Source organism: Meriones unguiculatus, chromosome 14 (genome assembly GCF_030254825.1).
Source record: "Meriones unguiculatus strain TT.TT164.6M chromosome 14, Bangor_MerUng_6.1, whole genome shotgun sequence".
NCBI classification, from domain to species: Eukaryota; Metazoa; Chordata; class Mammalia; order Rodentia; family Muridae; genus Meriones; species Meriones unguiculatus.
In genome coordinates this window covers 26,646,506-26,664,144 of record NC_083361.1, presented here as the reverse complement: position 1 = coordinate 26,664,144, position 17,639 = coordinate 26,646,506, and the positions used below count along the sequence as shown (strand labels likewise).

General features: G+C 37.8%; 1 protein-coding gene across 5 annotated transcripts in view; it reads right to left on the bottom strand.

The window, feature by feature from the left end:
- Positions 1 to 17,350, bottom strand: part of Btbd10 (BTB domain containing 10) — a 56,221-nt gene extending 38,871 nt beyond the window's left edge. For 2 of the 5 annotated variants that reach the window (XM_060367011.1, XM_060367014.1), the window contains exons 1-3: positions 17,168 to 17,350; positions 16,827 to 16,913; positions 12,226 to 12,290 (exon numbers count right to left, since the gene is read on the bottom strand). The gene's annotated coding sequence lies outside the window, so the exon portion shown is untranslated. Of the gene's footprint in view, positions 1 to 11,600; positions 11,728 to 12,225; positions 12,291 to 16,826; positions 16,914 to 17,167 lie in introns of all 5 variants that reach the window. The other 3 variants (XM_060367013.1, XM_060367015.1, XM_060367012.1) reach the window with 2 other exon arrangements.
- Positions 17,351 to 17,639: the final 289 nt, after the last annotated feature.

Here is a 17,639-nt window from a genome sequence, read left to right as displayed (position 1 = left end):
TGGTTAGATTCCTAGCACCAACATGTCACCATCAAATCATAAAATCTGTAACTTCAGTTCCAGAGGATCAATGTCCTTTTCTGGCCTCCATGACACCAGGCACCCAAGTTTTTACATAGACATTCATGCAGGCAAAACATCCATATACATAAAACTTAAAAAAAAAAATTAAAAAAAAAATTAAAGCCTATTTAAAACACTTGAAAAAAAAAAAACCTCAAAAGCAAATAAAAAAGAAAAGGAGCCTAGGTTCAGTTACAAAAACTTTTTGCTCAAGAGTCTTCTGTCTATATAGCTCACAAATAGGGTGATAAAAACCAGAAAGCCATGCAGCTCAACATGGATGAGAAAACCTCAAAACTGCAAGTACAAATAGGAATTTAAAGCCCTGAAAACAGGGGGAAAAAAAACGAAAAGAGGTAGTCAAGACCCAAAATCTGAGCATTAACTTTGCTCAAATCCTTGGCTGATTGCAAAGTTCTATGTACAGAGGAGATAGATAACCCCCAAGAACCTGACAGAACAAAACAAAAACAAAAACAAAAACAAAAAAAAAAGAAAACCACAGACTACAGAAGAATCTTCCCTAGGAGACTCTACCGTCAAAAGTTGTATAAGATCCATGATTTGACGTTTCTTAACTCAGTGTACTCCCTAATCATATATAACACAAGCAGCAGAAAATTGAAACCTTCATGGTAAGTCAAAGAACAGAGACTACTAGCAAATAGGCTGGAAGTAAAAAAGAGTATATCTCCCCCCCCAAAAAAAAAGTGAATTCAAAAATCTGACTACAATCGTAGCCCAAGTTTTGGCTAACATCAAATAACATCAGGTGCGAGAAAGAATTCCTTCTGCAGACTTGCCCCACCCCCAACCCCCATATATGAAGCCAATGAGTAAGAAGGTTGGAGAGGGAGGAACTGGACTGGCTCTACAGTCAGTAGAGCACTGTAGAGGTGCTCTACAGTGGAGAGAGAGAAGTATGCCTGAGCTCTGGCTTAACAGTAGCCATTAGAGCAACCCTCACAGGAACACTGGAACAGCCAGGTTTCAACTAAAAATTGTGGCATGCCAAGAAACAAGACAGTAAAGGGATCTGATAAAAACTGACTATGTGGACCCAGATGTTGGGTTACCAAATTTCAAAGTGCTCTTTACATTCAAACAAAGGCCCAAAGACCCAAAGATCTAAAAGAAAAGTCTTGATGAGTAACATAAAGGAATCTCAATAGCGAAATGACAAGTATCAAAAAGTAAAATGGAAATTCAGCCTGAGCTGTAAGGAGCACTAAAATGAGTAAGGAAACAGTATAAGAGCAGAAAAAAAAAAAGAGCAGAGCTGCAAAGAGCTAGGGTACATCTAATAACACACAACACATTATTTGGAGCCACTATGACAAACAACACAAGGTAAATGAATATTAAAAGCTTTACAGAAACCAGATAAGCCAGATTTAATACAATGTCTGGAATTACCAGGTAGAAATAAAGGGGAAATTTATTTTCCATGGTATCCCTTCTTATACTAGTTAAATTTTCTAAATATGGTTTGTATGATAAATTTTAAAAATACTGTTAAACAAAGTATTTGAAAGTGGCTTTGTCATAGAAATTTTCTTTAATAGTATTTTTATTCTTTAATAACTGCTTAAGCATAGTTCTATTCTGACTGTGTACATAGATCAACACATATAGACTAGCAAAATGTTTCTTCCATGTGTCCCTCATTAGAGTTGACTCTTGAGGTCAAAAACAAAGCACTATTCATGTTTATGTGCCACAACTTAGTATAGCTTACTGTAACCTGAATATAAGCATTTATAAAATATCCTACTTAACTACGATGAAAGATCTGAAGGGCATGTAATATGATCCACTAATACAGAGAAAAATATAAGTAAAAAATATAAATATTTATAAGAAGCCTTTGTAGTGGCTTGTCTTAACAGAGAATTATTCAACTGTACCTACAATTCAGTCATGGCAAATAGCACTAATGGAAAAATTATAATTCAATTTCTAATGACAATACCTACTCTTAAGCAACACAGATCAAGAAAGGAGAAATACAGCTTTGGGCATAGCTCATACTTGTCTGGATTCTATCTTCAACACATACGGACAGGGAAGGATGGAAGGAAACAGATATAGTGAGGAAATTAAGCATAAATCCAATGAAAATATTTTTAAAGATATCAAACGAGTCCTAGGTCTCTCCCAATATTCCTCAAAGATGATTGTTTACTTCACATAGAAGCCCCTTCCACTGTCAAAGCGTAGTCTTTTCTGATTTGTTGCAATCAAAGTAAGAGTTAATTTTTATAGTACTATGGATCAAAGCTAGGATTTTATGCATGACAGCAAGTGTTCTACCAAAGAGGTACACCCTCAGGCCCCATGCTACACTTTTTGTGTGTTCATGAACTACATACATGGAAGATAGAGTTCAAAGTTGGGTATGGCTCCGCAGGACACAGTTCCATCTTCTCTGAAGACACACTCTCTCAGTTAAGCCTGGAACAGCATCAGGTTACATTGGCAGGCCAGCAAGCCCCAGATATCTCCAAGTCTTCAACTTCCTTGCACTGAGATTACAAACAGGTAGTGTTTTTGTTCACTGATCTCTCACCTCATCTCTGCCTTTTTTCCTTCCTGTGTCTCCTCTCCATTCCTCTTTTCTCCTTTCCTTTCTCCCTCCCTCTCCCTTTATTTTGCTTTTCTCTTGACAGGGTTTTGCTATGAATCCTAGGCAAGCCTGGTACTTGAAATCTTTGAATTCTACATTGCCCAGCTGGTGTTCCTTTCTTTCCCTCTCTCTGTGTACCTGAGTATGTACTTCTTAATCAAACTATTAATAGTTTTTTTAAAAATTGTTCCTTTCTTGTTTTAAAGGCACAATAAATGTTTAAAGATCTTTCTGAATTCCAGGTATTTCCAAACATCTGTTTAACATGGTTAGCTTAAAACCACTAAATACAATTTTAAGTTAAAAATATCACTTTGTTTTCTGTTTATGATTCTATTCTCTTTTTATTATGTCCAAATAGTTTTACCTTCAAAATCAGAAATATCTTAAAATCAAAGCAAATCACCTTGACATGTGATGAACAGACAAAATTTCTGTAAGTTACTGAAATGCCTAAATCGAAGATCACATTCAGTTCTAAGAAGCGGCAGCCTCTAAATAGCTTACACATTATCTTTTCTTTCATGATGCTTTTCCAATGCTATGCATTCTTCAGTCTTTACTAATGCAGCTTCACTTTGACCTATTTACTATTTCCTTCACAACTTTCACTCCTTTGTATTTTTTGCTTGTCTAGAAAGTACTCCATGGCAAATTCTAGATTATAGTGTTTCCCAACAGAAAGAACTGTATGAAAACAAAAATGTTTTATCTGTGATATCCAAAGAATGGCTGTGGCACTATTAAGCACATGAAATGTGGCTACTAGAACCTATATACTAATAACAAACTGGGAATGAAATCAGGGAACCTCATTCACAACTACAAAAAAACATGCATAAAAACTTTGGAATAAAACTAATCAAGGAAATCAAAGATGTTCTTACAATAAAAACTGAAGAAATTGAAGAGCACACTACGTAGAGGTTTGAATGAGATGTCTCCCATAGGTTCAGATGTTTGCATAGTTGGTCCCAGTTGGTAGCACTGTTTGGGGAGGTGTAGGAGTGTGGACTTACTGGAGGAAGCATATACCACTGGGAGTTGGACACACGGGGGGTGGGGGGGGGAATTCTTGTCATTTCTAGTTTGCTCTGTTTGTGGTTAAGATGTGAACTATCAGCTTGCTGCTTTAGGCATGCTACCTACCTGCAGCCAGACATCCCTGCTACTGAGGGACTCTTATCCCTCTGGAACCATAAACACAAGTAAACCCTTCCTTCTGTAAGTTGCCTTGATGATGGTGTTTTGTCATTGCAACAAAAAACTAATAATGCACAATGGAAGATAGATCTCCCACAGTCGTGTTTTGGAAGAAGATTACAAAAGCAATCTACATATTCAATGTAATCCTCATAAAACTCCAATGTTATATACAGAAATAGAAAAGGCAACATCAACAAATCCTTAAAAACCATATGGAAGCACGAAAGATTCCAGACAGCCAAGCTAATCCTGAGCAAAAATAATGCTAGAAGCATCACTATACCTGATCTCAAGTGATACTACAGAGCCACTGTAACAAAACAAACCAGTACTGACATCAAAATATACATGCAGATCAATGAAACAGAGAAGGAAGACAAGATAAAACCTACAGCTACAGCCACCTCATTTTTGACAAAAATGCTAAAAACATACACTGGAAAAAAAAAAAGTCTCTTCAACAACTGATGCCAGGGAAACTGTATCCATATGTAGAAGGAAAAGAGACCTCTATCTTTCATGAAACTATTAGACAGAAATGTAGGGGGAAATGCTCCAAGAAAAAAGTATAGGCAAGTACTTAGTTTCTAATTACAACTCCAGTCACTTAAGAAATAATGTCATTGACAAATGAGACCTCAAAAAACTAAAAAGCTTCTGAAAAGAAAGGAAGCAATCAACCCAGTAGATAAGCCTACAGAATGAAGAGAATCTTAGCTACCTATACATCTGACAAAAGGTTAGTATCTAGAATATACAATGGACAAAAGCCTAAACAAGAAATACAACAACCTGGCTAATGAAATGTACAAACAGTTCTCAAAAGAGTAAATACAAATGGCCAATAAACATTCAATTCCACTAGCTATCACAGAAATGCACACTGAGGTTTTGTCTACCCTCGCCAGAATGAGAGTCATGAAGAAAACAAAGAACAAATGATTTGACAAATGGGAATTCTTTCTGCTAATGGAATTATAAACTAGGACCATGGAAGGCATAATGAATGTTCCTCAAAAAAAAACTAAAAAAAGACCTACCAGGTGACCCAACTAAAGCATCCCTGGGTATTTACTCAAAGGATAAATACTGCAATAGTTACATATCAATGTGTGCATAATAGTGAAGTTATTGACTCAACCCAGTGTCCAACAACAGAAAAAAAGGCTGAGAAAATATAGTCTACTTATACTCGATGGGTATATTTTTAGTCATAAAGACACTATGTGGTTTGCTAAAAGATAGATGCAACTGGAGGATAAATAAATGCTTTCTCTCATTTGTGGTTCCTAGATTTTATAGCGCTAAGTATAAAATTATGCATAGATATTTGACATTAGTGAAACTAAGGGAACAAAAGGGACAGGAGGGAGGAAAGCCACGAGGGCGGGGAGGTGTGGAGAACATCCACTCAATGCACAGTTTATGCTTTTATAACCTTTAAAAACTAAGTTCTGGAGAAGCGGTTTAGTAGGGAGGAGCACTTCCTGCTCCTTCAGAGAGCCTAGTTTCCATTCCCAACACTTACACAGCAGCCCAAGCCATCTGTAACTTCAGTTCCAAGGGACCCAGCACCTTCTTCTGGCCTTCACCAATACCAGGCACACATAGTGTGCACTTGTGTACATGCAGGCAAAACACTCATGAATAAAATAAATATTTTTTAAAAATTTTAAAAAGAGTGAAAAGATAGCGTCTGCTATCTTTCTTGGTTTAGAGACAGCCCTGTCATCAGGGTGGCCCTGAACTCAGAGATCTACCTGTCTGTTTCCCCAGCGCTGGATCTCTGAATTTACGGCCAGCCTGGTCAACATAGCAAGTTCCAGGAAAGCCAGGGCTACACAGAGAAACCCTGTCTCAAAAACCAAAAACGCAAACAACAAAATCAAAACAAAGGCTTACACCACCACTGCCCAGCATGTTTGCTTACTTTCTTTTCTTTTTGATTTGGTTTGGTTTGAGACAGGGTCTCTCTATGTAGTTCTAGCTAGCACTGCTATTAAGCTGGTCTTGAACTCGCAAAGACCCTCTTGCCTCTGCCTCCTGAGTGATAAAATTAAAAGCGTATTACACCACACCTAGCTCAAAAAAGATAGTTTTATTTCAACTAAAGAATTTTGTTTGGTTTCTCTAGAAAAAGTATCACCAGTATCTAGGCTAGCTTTAAACTCACTATGTAGGGCTGAAGAGATGGCTCAGAGGTTAAAAGCTGACTGCTCTTCCAGAGGCCCTGAGTTCAATTCTCAACAAGCACATGGTGGCTCATAACCATCTATAATGAGATCAAGTGCCTTCTTCTGGTGTGTAGGCATACATGCAGGCAGAACACTGTATACATAATAAACAAATAAATAAATCTTTTAAAATATATATATATATATACTCACAATGTAAACTAGCTTGGATCTAACTGCTTCAGTCTCTTGGGTACTCAGATTTCAGAACTATGGCACCATACCTAAATTAAAATTAATTCAATTTGAATAGCCACATGTGCCTGTGTTATATAGCTATTTCTTTGGGGTTTGACATGACCATCACTTTCTTGAAGCTAAGCGGCTGTAATGCCCATGAAGGCTGGTAACTACTGTTTTTTGTCAGCACAGAAGCAAAATATTACAACCTTTTCCATAAAGGAAGTTACTTTTCCTCTTTATTTTTCTTTTATTTTCTTCTTCATCGCCCTGGAACAAACCACTTGATAACAGAAAAACACTCCCTAGATATCTTTATAACTTAGAGATCCGAGCAGTGTCTCATTGAGAAAAAAAAATTATATTTAAATACCTTTAAATTAAGACTGATCTCAGTAACTTGCTTTAGCATCGATAATATAGCCAATTAAAGCTGGGATGCATGTCTCTACAGTCAAATCTGGTGATATTTCCCACTACATTATAATATCTCTCAGATTTAATATACAACTCATCAAAATGCCAATAATAAAATAAAAAGTGATGGCATTTCAAAACAGTAAGCAATAAAAAGATGGTATATAAGATTCTGAAACAGAAGACTTCCTTTCCTGATTTTATTTTATTTTCCCCAAATAGAACATAAAAACAAAGTCAAAGGGAAAACACAATAGGTGAATATTGATTTTTCAAAATAAAAAACTAAGCTTCACATTTAAATAAAAAAAAAAGAAAAAACAAAAAACAAAACAAAGAAAAATTCCCTTGGGAGCTAGAAATATGGCTCCATGGTTAAAACAACTTACTACACTAGGTTCCCTAGCAAGAGGGGTGAAGGGTGGGGGATATAAAGATATGTTTGTGACATGGACTGTTGCCTACTCTTGGATCACTTCCTCCTAGTGGGGCTGCCCTGCTGGCCTCAGTGGAAGAGAATGACTCAGTCCTGATTCAACTTGATGTGCAGGGGTGGGTTAATGGCGGGGGAGGGCTCCCTTTTCTAAGAATGGGGGGGAGGAAGTGAGTGGGAGGGTGGGACCAGGAGAAGAGGAGGGAAAAAGAGGAAGGGGGCTTTGTTCTAGGATGTAAAGTGAAAAAAATAAACTTAATAATAATAGAGCACTTACTACACAATTTTGAGGACCAGACCTCGGATCCCAGCACCCACATAAGCCAGGCATCCAACAAATACCTTTAGGTCCAGCTCAGAAGAATGCGGTGCCCTCTACTGGCCTCCATATGCACACAGGTGTGCATACTTGAGCACAGATGTATTCAAACACTCAGAGGCACAGAAATATGCAGATGCAGATACTTAAATCTTTTTTAAAAGCCAGCAGCAATTTTTTTAAGGCAAAAATTCTCATGTACCAACAATTCTAGTACAATCAGCTGCCATATGCTGCAGTTTTAGCAAAGGCCCACTGAAGACATCAGGAACTGGAGCTGAGACTGTAAGACTTCCAGAAGCATCAGACGACATAAAGCATTAAACTAAGAAAGATGTGGCAAATATAAATTTTATAACATAACATAAAGGATTACTCTTACACACACACACACGCACACGCACACGCACACACACACACACACACACATACACACCCCAAAATGGTCTAAAGAGGGAAGAGACAAATTTTAAATCAGCTGTTTAACCGATCAAAGATGTATCTGAATGATAACCAATAGCGGCAAGGGTAACTAAAGTATTGGAAAAACAGATACTCAAGTTTAAGAGATAAACTTTTAAAGTAATCATATATTCTAACACAATAATTTAAATAAACTTTATAAAATAAGTTTTTCATCAAAGCATTTATGGCAGAAGGTGTGGGGGGAAACAAACTTTCAAAAATAAGGAACGGATTAATGTTATCTGAATTTCCTTTTAATTTCTCAAACAAAAATTTTAAATTATCCCAAATAGAATGATTCCAATTTTGAGTGTGTTTAGAGTTCGTATGTTTGAACATGTCTGTATCACTGTGTCACAGAATTGTGGTACCACTTTCTTCTTCCACCTTTACTAAGTAAATGTCTCAAACTACATGCTATATACATTACTTTTAAAATCAGAAAGAAAAAAAAATCTCCAAAGAAATCTAAGTTTACAAGAAGTGTTTCAAAGTTCTCATCATAAAACAATTTCAAAATGAATAGCTATTTAAGGCTACTGTTAAATAATTATTATTTACTAGGCATGTATAGGTAACTAAAGTATAGCAGCATTTACCCTTTCTTAATACAGTCTGAGCTCAACTAACATTAAGCATATGTATAATTCACATATCCTGTTATAGCAGTATTACATATGTAGTAAGAATAAATATACAAAAAAAGAAAATGAAAAAAAAAAACCATGCAGTAAAAACCCAATATAAATAGAAGTTCTAACATCTCCTTCTACTACATAATAAGCATTTTTCACACTCCTCATAATATAGTACAAGTAACCTAGCAGAGGGGCACTGGGACAAAACACTCAGCAAATTGTCCATCTGCATTACTGGCTCAGCCTTCCTATTACTAGGAATAACTTACTATCTTAATCAACTAAGAAGTCCTGATCCATGTGTGCTTCAGTTTTCTCTTCCAAACTTTTTAGAACATTAATTTATTTTAAAGTCCTTTTGTATATTATCGTTTAATAGTCCCACTAGTCTCTAATAACAAAATGTTCTCTTTTTAAAAGAGAAACGAGCAATCTGGGAGAATTTAATAAAAAGAAATGAAGAGTGCCCTACAGTTAACTATCAAATGTGAAGTTACAGGTTTCTATAAACAGCTGTACATGGCTAAGGGATGCAGCTTAGCAACAGCACCTGTTAGCGTGCCAAAGCACAAGGAACTGGGTTTGATTCTTGGCACTGAAAAAGCACACATACACAAACATACGCACAGCCTCTAAATGAACAAATGAGGAGTTTAAAGGAGCAGACCATTTGCTTTCTAGACATTAGAAAACTAAATTCAAGCCCATACTCTGTAAAACAAACTGCCCTCAATGAAATAATTTTAAAAGAACATTGCATGCCTATCCAAAAATGAGAAAACCATAATATTATTTATTGCAAAAACTTTTACCTGCAATTCTTAGGTAACTGAGCTATAAAAGGGAGGGGGGCAAACAAAAAGTACTTAGTGGACAAAGGTACTTGTACTACAACCTTGGTGACCTGGGTTCAATCCCTAGAGCCCATATGAAGGTGGAAGGGTACTGATTTCATAAAGCTGTTCTCTGGTCTTCAGATATATTCTGTAGTATGTCCATCCTCTACAACTCTTTACCACTCATCCACCCACATAATAATAAATTACTCTTAACTTGGCCTTTAATATAGCTCCAAACAAAAAATCCAGAATGTCCTACTTGTCACAGGTAATAAGAGTCAAAGATCTTAAAGTGGGAAGTAAAATAGTTAAATTAAGAAATATTTTGGTTTTTAAAAAAACATTCCAAGAGAATTTTCAAATACCAACCCCTCTTTTTTTTTAAAAAGATATATTTATTATTTATACAGTATTCTGCCTGCATATATGCCTGCAGGCCAGAAGAGGGCACCAAATCTCATTATAGATGGTTACAAGCCACCATGTGTTTGCTGGGAATTGAACAGTCAATACTTTGGAAGAACAGTCAATACTCTTAACCTCTAAGCCATCTCTCCAGTCCCCTAGATCTCTTCTTTTCTACCTGTCATTCAAATTACATAGACTACCAAATAACAGACAACAGATACCAACACTGAAACAAGTAGGGCTTCCTACTGTTTAATGTTTATCAGAATAAAGGAAAAGAAAATTTCTGTAATTGCAGAAGATTTGTAATGTCAAAGGCTGTAAACAAAAACCTGAACTTGTCCTCTCTGAATGAGATTGACAAATATGTATGTAAATTAACTGTGCTAATTAAATTAAGTATTTGTTTCAAGAACACTGAGCAGGGCAGGTAGGCAGGGGAGCTGAAGCAACAATGCCAATATGCTATCTTCTAGGCAAACAAACCAAAAAACCAAAGTGTTAAATATTTATATTGATATACTGTTCTACTATTTATACAACATTTTAAAGTATTCTTCCTTTCATCTTTAAATCCCTAACTATTAAGTTCTATATACATTTTCATGTTAGGAAACATTATTAAAGAGATTAAGTAACTTTAATGTCAAAGAACTAACAGTGAACTTTAAACTCAAACCTAAATGATTCCAAATAACTCAAGAATAAAGTACAACTAAAATTTTAAATGATCTTAGAAAATTATTTATTCATAGTTTTTAATCAAGTAGCAGTTTACTCAGTGATTCACTATGACAGACTCTCATCCCAAACCCAGCCAAATATTAAATGCTAACTTTTTATGTCCCCTAATACTATCATTTCTTTTATCTACAACGATAAAATGAGTAATCAACCTTCTGTATTCTCATATTGAACACCCACAGATTTAACTGACTTACGAATGTAGTTTTTGTCACTTTTCTCTAAATACAGTAGAACAACTATTTGCATAGAATTTTTTAGGATTTATTTATTTATTTGTTTGTTTATTATGTATACAATATTCTGTCCACATGTACGCCTGCACACCAGAAAAGGGCACCAGATCTCATTAGAGATGATTATAAGCCACCATGTGGTTGCTGGAAATTGAACTCAGGACCTGTGGAAGAAGAGCCAATGCTCTTCAATAACCTCTGAGCCATCTCGCCAGCCCCCTATTTGCATAGAATTTACAATGAATTAAGCATTAAATAATTTCAAAATGACAACATATAGAGGATTTATTTATGTAGGTTATACATAAATATTACTCCATTTTAAAGATTTTTTGTATTCATATGGTGGTTAACACTAATCATCCTTGGATAGCAAGGGTTAGTGCTATCATATAATCAGTACATTACATTTTTAAAAAGAATAAAATTAAATTACTTACTAACAAAGTATCTTTGCTTTTATTGGCAAAGAAAAAGCAATGATACCATACAATCTTCAGAAACCCGTGACATAGGTTGTATATTTAACACACTCTTTCCTCTTCATGTTTTACTGCTTGAAATATAGGCAAAGTATACACTAATCAAATGCTTGGAATGTCAAATGTTCCAGATTCTGGAATTATTCAGATTTCAGACTGGTGCTCACAGTGTCTACCTGTTCTAATAAAAAAATTTGACATCCAAATACTCTAGAGTTGTACCTGACTCACTATATCCCCACTGCCTGTACACACACTCAGCACCCGTTTTCATCTTTCTAGAGAGCATCTCTGATTTTTCATTGCTCACCTTCTACTTTGGAGTTCTAGTTTGCTACCTTCTTAGCAAGGAGGTATCAGTTTCAAGGACCACAAAGAAATCCAGCTGGGCCACATTAAGGAAACCGCAACTTTTAGCTTGACCCCTATTTAACATTCTATTAAAGAAAGAAAAACAAAATTCCACAAGAGATTGAGTATCCCTTATTTGAAATGCCTTGGGCCAAAAGTATTTCAGATTCCAAATTATTTGAGGATTTTTTTTTTCTCTAAAATTCTGGAATGTTTGCATTTATGTTCTCTTGGAAATGGGACCCAAGACTAAACACAAAGTTCATTTACATTTTATAAATATCCTACACACATACTCTAAAGGTAATTTTACACATGAAATGATCCTTTAGATTGATGAACAAGTGGATGCTCAGACTCAGATTTTAGAGCATTTTAGAGTTCAGATTTCGGCATTAGGGATGCCCAACTTGTAACTCTTCCCCTATTAAAAACATCTGTAACTATTTCTTCCCCACAGCCTACCTCAGCCATAATTTTACTTCAAACCAACACAGAAACAAAATAAAGAAGTTATATAGGTGAGGATTAAAAATATAACCAAAACCATTGTCCAAATCACTTCAGCTGTAAATTACACTTACCCAGTTAGAAATGTAGGTGTTCCATTTCCTTCTCCCTCACAGAGGTCCAGCCTGCCCAGATAAACCTACCATACAGATGAATATATTGAAAATGTATGTCCTAAGAATCAGGAGACCCCAAAACAACCAAAGGCCCTGACCAAAGTACATTCGGTCCCTTCTACTCTTCATTTGAAAAATAATTTCAGAGGGTGGAGGAGGGGGCAGGGGAAGCTAATTGCAAGAGCATTTGCCACTTTATAAGTCACTATAGAAACATGAGGGAAATGATACTCCACACCACCCCCTCCACCGTAACAAGTTCAATCTGCACAAATATTAAACAAATTCCTAAAACCAACCACACAAACAAACAAAAAAGTTACTAACCTGGGGTTCTTAGGGACTTACAGAGACTGAACCAACAATCAGGAGCCTGTAAGAGTTTGACCTAGGTTCTCTGTGTATCTGTTATGGTTGTGTAGCTTCACCTTCTTGTGGAACTTTCTAACAGTGGGAGAGGGAGCTGTCTCTGACTCTTCTGCCTGCTTTTGGGACCCTTTTCCTCCTACTGGGTTGTTTTGTTAAGCCTTAATAGGAGGTTATGTGCCTAGCTTTATTGCAACTTGATATGTCATGTTTGCTTGATACACTGGAAAGCCTGCCCTTTTCTGAAGGGAAACAAGGGAAATGAGGAGGGATCTGGGGAAGAGAGGAGGAGCTGGGAGAAGAGTAGGGAGGGGAAACTGTGGTCAGGATGCAATATATGAGAAAAAGAATAAATAAAAAATATTTTTAAAACTCTCAAATAGGGACATCTTAAACACAGAAACCATTCAGGGAGGCAGAGGCAGTGGATCTCTGTGAGTTTAAGGCCAGCCTGGTCTACAAAGCAAGTCCAGGATAGCCAAGGGTACAAGGGGAAATCGTCTCAAAAAACAAAACAAAACAAAACCAAAAATAAACATAACACATGTCTCCTCTTTTTACCTCTTGCTCTAGAGAGAAGCAGGCAGCTGATAAAGAGATATTAGCCGAGCTGAACTTAAAAAGACTGGGCCAAAGATAAAAAATCTCATAGACAACCCCCTCAAAAATCCTGACATAAAAAAAATATTCTTTGTAGTCTTCATACAAGTTATAATAAACTTGGTTGTGAAAGTAGTCATTTGTACAACTGCACAGTAACAAAGGGGCATTTGCAAGACCCTCACTTTGCAAGATCCATCTCTTAGGACTTGAGTTTATGGAAATTCCCATTCCTCATAGCCCAACAAAGCATGAAGCAGATTATGGGATTAAAATACTTTCTAGTAATAGGTAAATGAGTTTTAATCCACAAGGTTCAATTCCACAAATGCCATTAAGTCATTCTATGTATTAGGCTCAAAGTCCAATCAAAGTACCCATTCTTTTTACTAGAAAACTTCATCTAAATCAATAGACTATGTAAAGAGACACAAGAGTGTCTCCTTCACATCACACCTTCTTCAGCCAAATGCTGAGCTTCTTGTTTCCCCATGTGTCAGGGGATCCATATTTCCTCTGGTAAAAGCCAATGCCCAGGGACACAATGAGGTAAGGTATACAAAAACTAAGTATTCGAATCCTAAAATGGACTAGAGACAGTATCGGGACTTAAACTTACATATTAGGTACAATTATAATAAAGAAGTCTAAATAAACCAGTATACTCTTAAGACACTTAATAAAAACCGAGAAGTTTCCTCAGTTATTCTCATAGTAAAAATGTTAACAGTCCCCTCTAAAGGATATATTCACGTTTATCAGTAGATGTCTGAAACTGTGACTAGTAGCAAATGAACCCCAGGTGTCCTATGGTTTTCCTTACATATACATACCTATGGAAAACTTTATTGATTAGGCACAACAACAACAGTAATTAATAATAAGACAGAAAAATTGCAACAATATACCCTGGAAAAAAGTTTTGTGACTAGAGTGTTACACAGCAGCCTGGGCATGTGATCTTTTTTCTTTCCCTATGAAGTTAGGAACTTTCATTTTTCTCACATACAAGAAGCACATTATGGCTTCTTGTTAACATATATGAATTAGTAATGGCATTACTTTTATACTGTGGGCCATCATTAAATAAAATAAAGTTTCTTGAACATACTGTGAAGTCATCAGTCTGATAACCAGGTAACTACACTAAAGTGGCAAGCGGATGGGTAGCACATTCTGGTCAGACACACTGGACAAGGGGTAATTTATGCTCTGGGCAGGTAGTCTGAGAAACACGATTTTATCACTGTACTTAGAACAGTATGCAATTTAAAACTTATGAGCTTATTTAGAATTTTTCCATTTAATAATTTCAAACCAGTAAAACTACAAAATCAAAAGTGTAGACAAGGAGACACTACTGTAGAAAGTACCTGTTTAATTTGTAGCACTGTATTTAAAGGGCACTAAACCCATCTATTGGTTTTAATAAGACTTGACATTTCCCCTAATTCTTTCAAAAGTTTTTAATTCCAAATAACTGGCAGAGTTGATTAAAACCTTTGTTTCTAGTTAGAAAATTAATTCTGAGCTGGGTGTGGTGCTACATACCTTGGGTCCTAGCACTCAGAGAAGCAGAGGCAGGCAGATCGCTATGAATTTGAGGCCAGCCTGGTCTACAAAATGAGTTTAAGACAGCCAAGGCTACACAGAGAGAAACCCTGTCTCCAAAGGGAAAAAAAAAATTAGTTAATTAATCCTAACCTATAACACAGCTCCTAAACCAGGATATAAAATACAGCTCTAAAATAAGTCTCATATGTTAAAATATAATGAGGTTCGGTGGGGCCACAAGAAGCTATTTTTTGTTTTACTTGTCAATATTTGAAAAATCAGGAAATTGCATTTAAAATTCTAGAGTTTGTATATTCTTTTAAGAAGGCTGGGAGCTGGAGAGATGGCTCAGTAGTTAGGAGCATGGTCTGTTCTTCCAGAAGTCCTAGGTTCAATTCTAAGCAATCACATGGTGGCTCACAACCATCTATGCTGGGATCTCACACCCTCTTTTGGCATGCAGGTGTACATGCAGGTAAAGCATTTATATACATTAAAAGTAAATCTTAAAAAAAAAAAAGCTGAAGACTAATTCCACATTCATGTTCATATATACAATTAATCAGGCGAACTTGAATACTGATGCCTCTCAGACAAGAGAGAAGCTAGTACATTTGACATGCTCATTACCTGTCTAGTACCTGAAGGCATGTGAACGTTACTCATCCCTATCTCTGAGAATATACTTTATTTCCAGATCACTTGTACATTTCACTAGCATTTAAACGTGAAAGGCCACAAAGCAGACCACAGTTCTTCATTATTTCATATAATAGTAAAACAAAACAAACAAACAAAAAATTACACAAGTTTTTGAAGAACAACAACAAAAAAAAAAACATGAAATAGAACAAAATTCAGACTGGTGGGAGGATAACACAGAGTAGGTAAAAAGTCCGCCTGGAAGAGTTAGTTTGGTTTTTGGTTTTTGCCTGGAAGAGTTAGTTTGGTTTTTGGTTTTTGGTTTTTGAGACTGGGTTTCTTCTGTTTAACAGATCCCTAGCTGTCCACTCTATTTATAGTCCAGGCTGGCCTTAACTCAGAGATCCGCCTGCCTCTGCCTCCCCAGTGCTGGGAGTGAAGTGTGCACAACCATAACTGGCCAGCCACCTTGAAGTTTTAAAGAGTGTGAAAAAACTCAAAATCATTGTTTGGAACTTTCACTCTGGGTCCTTAGCACACTCCGTGTTTCAGAAGCTTCCTTCTTACTTTCTCTCCACCCATAAGAATAAAAGCTAAACACTAAGCTCTATATTAGGAAAAGTTACTGTTTTCTTCTCGAACTATATTAACTCATCTTTATCTACCATTAAGTAATTTTTAAGAACTTTCTACTGCTTTCTGCTTAATATTCAAGCATCAGTCTTTGGTTCAATGCCCAGGGTTGAGTTCAGACAAACTCTATAGTACAGAAACGCTTTCAACCTTTACATTCACATGCTTTATTGTATCTTTTATTCCAATTTCTAGTCTCTTTCGTTCAAAAGTCGACTCTAAACCCCTCTTTAAAAGTTTTGACTAGTGGAGATACAGAGGGAAACAGGAAAGAACAGAAAGAAACCCAACTGCCAATCAATACATTGTCTTGCTTCATACCGATTGTTAAATAAAAATGAAGACTCTTACAGATGACTATAACATCATTTCATTATACTAAGTACACAAAGTGGAAAACTGTTTTTAGCATGTCACGGACTCCAGATACCACTAAGGGGCCAAGAGTCAAAATTCCAAGGAGGGAAAAAAAGAAATGGGAATCCAATAAAGGCCGAGGTTAAGCACACTGGCCCACATTAACAAACTCCTAAGCGAAACCTCAGCTCCCCTCAAGCCCATTCCCAAAAATAAGAGGTGTGAGGGGTCTTGTGTCTAGCAGAGAATCAATGAGAAGCATCTCTGCGCAACTTAGGGGAAAACAAAGCTTTACCATTGTTGATACGGCTACAGGATGAAACCACGCAGCACATTACAGGTGTCTCATCCTCCACCCCAAGGGCGACTCCCCACCACCTCAGCCCCAGACTGGGAGCCTTACTCACCGCCCTATTGTGATGCGCCCTCTTAGGGTTGTCGCTGCGGTGGCCCAAAGATGACAGGAAAGGGGCGGGGCACGGGCTTACTCTGCCCTGGAAAGAAGATTGGAAAGGAGGTGTAAGAAAATCGCCTTTTTCCCCTGGGGAAAGGCCTCCGGACTCCTAACCCAAAAAAACAACACCCTTCTCCGCCTCTCCGGACCGCCGGTGCCTGAGCCGGCAGCCCCGAGCGCCACCCACGCTCCAGGAGCCGCCGCCAGCCGTCCAGACCCCGGTCACAGCAGCCAGCCTCGCCCTCGGCTTCCACCGCAAACCCAGCCGCTCGCACCCGCCCTACCCGCTCCTACCTGCCGGCCCCCGAGACGTCCACTGAGGAGCGAGGAGAAAAGCTACGAAAGCGACTCTCCACTCCCTCCGCCTACTTAACCGGATCCTGCCGGTGCGAGGACTGAGGCGGCCGCTCCACCAGCTGCGCCTACCAGAGCCGCCCCGGCAGGTTGCAGGCCGGCTCCTGCGCTGCTTCTCGCGAGACTTCGCTCTAGGAAGAGGAGAGGAGAGGCGCGTTCTCGCGCGAATGACGCCGCTCCGCCCACAGTGGGCGTGGCGCCGGAGTTCGGACTCCGCGAGGGGCGGCTGTGGGTCTGTGCTGCCGGGGATGCGCACCGGGGAGGAGGCCGGGGTTCCCTGTGAGCCCTCCTCGGTGCGGTCAGCTAGGACTGCTCTCAGGCCACCCCTAAGCCCTTGAACACACTTTCTCCCCACGCTTCCTGTCACCATTAGGCAAACCCGGACAGCGTCTGTTTTTGTAAAAGCAGCGCC